Source organism: Marmota marmota, unplaced genomic scaffold, assembly GCF_001458135.2.
Source record: "Marmota marmota marmota unplaced genomic scaffold, marMar, whole genome shotgun sequence".
Lineage (NCBI taxonomy): Eukaryota > Metazoa > Chordata > Mammalia > Rodentia > Sciuridae > Marmota > Marmota marmota.
In genome coordinates this window covers 1,348,689-1,351,633 of record NW_026000080.1, presented here as the reverse complement: position 1 = coordinate 1,351,633, position 2,945 = coordinate 1,348,689, and the positions used below count along the sequence as shown (strand labels likewise).

The following is a 2,945-nucleotide window of genomic DNA, read 5'->3' as shown; positions in this document are numbered from 1 at the left end:
AATCTTATCATTTATAAAGATGTTATGTTTTAATCTTATAGCAGTTTTTTTTAGTTGAAACATAAAAATATTCTCCTTCATTTGTCTTTGTCATGTGAACCACATTTCTGCTGACCTGAAATAAAATTTTTGTAAGAAATTTTGACCACTGTTGTGATTTTAATTTTAATTTCTGAATTATAATCTATTAAAAGGAAATTCAATTTTTCATTTATCAGTATTCAGGCTTTAGCAGCAAAGTAATGTGATCCAACTAAATAACTTTGAATTAAAAGTTAGATTTGATAAGGAGATACTAATAAAGCCAAATAATCATCATGATATACTGTGAATCATTTAGAACAAAATCCTTTCTGAATTTCTAGTGGAAATACGATGAACAGAAAAAGCAACCTTAGAATAAACACATCTTAAAATTCTTAGAAACTGTAAAATAATCCAGCCAAAAATGATTTAAAGATGGGGACAAAAAAAATAAGTCCACCTGTTGTTGTGGCTATAAGATCAATACCTCCAATCTGCCCAAGGTTATAATGGCCATAGACGTACAAATGAATTCTGACACCCCATTCCCTGCTTTTTATGTTTATTACATTAATTATGTAAATTATGAATTTTGAACAAACACACACACCTTTCTTTTGTTGTATGTTTTCTACAGCAGAAGGTTGCCAGATAGAATGTAGAATAAATTAAAACTTACAATGTCAGATAACTTCAGTTAAATTGGAATGCCAGATAAACAACATAAAAATTGTTGGTATAGGTTTTTCCCCAAACATTACATGTGACCCACTTATGATTAAAAAAAAAGAACAGTTTACTGTCTATCTGAAATTCAACTTTAACTGGGTGTCTCTATAACTCTATTTTAGAAACAGGCTGGATGATTTGTCATAATGAAAACTCCATCATGTATGTGTTTGCACGTGTGTGTAAAACCTAGTTTGGGTACTGGGGGTTGAAACTCAGGGGACTGATCATACTAGGCAAGTGCTTTGCCACTGAGCTACACCCTCAGCCCCAGTTTGGACAATAATTTTTTATGAGTCATCTGGTATAACCGTTCATCTAAGATGGGTGTCCAGTTGAAAACATCCCTCTCAGTTTATCTCTGACTTGACCCAGTGATGGAATTTAAAGTTTGGAACAAAACTGGCAAAGCTTCCTTGAACTTTGTGCCCCCGTTCAAGAATAGGATATTGTCTACTGATTATTTTAGAGGGCATCTCCAAAATATTTAAAGACAACTGTATGGTTCCATCCTCTAACCCCTACTCCTATCTCTTCAATATTTTACATCTTTACACTAAGAAAAAAAATCACCATTTCTTTAAGTTATCTCATGATTTAGTTTTAGAGGTTTGACTAGTTCTAGTAATTTTTCTCAGATCTCATTGTGATTTTTCATTTTTCTCTTTTTTTTTGTACCAGGGATTGAACACAGGGTGCTTAACCACTGAGCCACATCCCCAGACCGTTTTTAATTCTTTTTAAATTTTGAGACAGGGTCTCACTAAGTTGCTGAGGCTGGCTTTGAACTTGTGATCCTCCTGTCTCAGCCTCCCGAGCTGCTGGGATTACAGGCATGTACCACAGTACCCTGCTCTCATTGTGATTTAACACTGCAAGTCTTTAAAGAGCACAGTTGTATAAAAAATCTTTGTGTCTGTCTGCTCTCACTTTCTCCTCCGTCACCACTGAGCTTTGTAGCTCACAATTTGTAGACATACAGCCTTCCCTAGGCTTTTCATGATTCATCCAACCAGAATGCTTCTACTATTTTTCAATGAGAGAAAAGAGTACCAGTAGGTCAAGGATGGTCACCATCCTATAGGACTTTGAGTTTTATGGGAATTATGGGAATTATTAATTATGGGAATTTTATGGGAATTATGCATCATGAGCTTTTCCTTGGAACAAGGTTGGGGGCAGAAGAGATGGAAAAAGGAAGAGGTAGCCTCAGGCTCCATTCAGGTTACTTGTGGACAAATATTTCTTACCTGGAATGCATGATAATTAACTCATTCATGTCAGGGCCATATCCTAGGCAATATGGGTAATATTCTCTCTATGTATATATATATATATATTGGTAAGATCCAGCTTGGACATTTATTCTCTGTAGGGCGTGGCTGCCTGCTTCCTGGTCTTGAGGCTGTACATGTGGCTCCTGGCGATCAGCTAGGAGGTGGTGCTGTGGGCGGTGACGGAGGAGGCGGACCACCTCAGGATAGGTCCAGGACTCTTCCGCCCTCTTAGAAGGACTACGGGATGGGTGTACATGTGAACTTGCTCCACCCCTCTGACCTTTATTCTGATTGGCTCCTGTGCAGTATATAAGCTGTGTGTACTTCCTTATTAAACAAGATCCTGCTTTGACTGTTCTCCTTGGAACGTCTGATTGTCCTCCCTGGAAGGAGGGCTGAGGTGGGTGGCCAGTCGACCTTTACCTTTCTTGGCTCGTCCTGTTGGGGCATGCTTTTCCTGCTTCTCCTGCTGGTCAGGAGGAGATGGGGGCTAAAAAACCTGACAATTCTCCATGGACTGAAGTTTTGACTTGGTAAGTCAGAAGGGGTGGGGACTATCCCTTCTTTCCTCCTTACTCCACTTGATTTCCTACTAAAGCTCCTGGATCACAGTGGGCTTCCCATATTGAGGAGCAATGCCCTTTGACTGTAACAACATCAACAGGTGCAATTTCTGGCTAAAATAACTGAGGGAGTACTTGTTCTAGTGTTACTGGAGGTTTTTGTTTCCTAAACATTGCCTGAATTCCGCTTAATTCATAGCCCATTAGAAATAAATGTTTGCACTTCAGATATACAGAAGATAATCAAAAATTATTTTGAATCCTTATACTCCAATAAATTAGAAGATAGTGAAGGCATCGATAAATTTCTTAAGTCATATGATCTGCCCAGATTGAGTCAGGAGGATATAGA

The 2,945-nt window shown here is 38.1% G+C and overlaps 1 long non-coding RNA gene across 2 annotated transcripts in view; it reads left to right on the top strand.

Moving 5' to 3' along the window:
* Window positions 1-2,175: 2,175 nt before the first annotated feature.
* LOC125620328 overlaps window positions 2,176-2,945 on the top strand; it is a 14,071-nt gene continuing 13,301 nt past the window's right edge. For both annotated transcript variants that reach the window (XR_007351930.1, XR_007351929.1), the window contains exon 1: window positions 2,176-2,563. This is a non-coding gene — a long non-coding RNA (uncharacterized LOC125620328). The remainder of the gene's footprint in view (window positions 2,564-2,945) is intronic.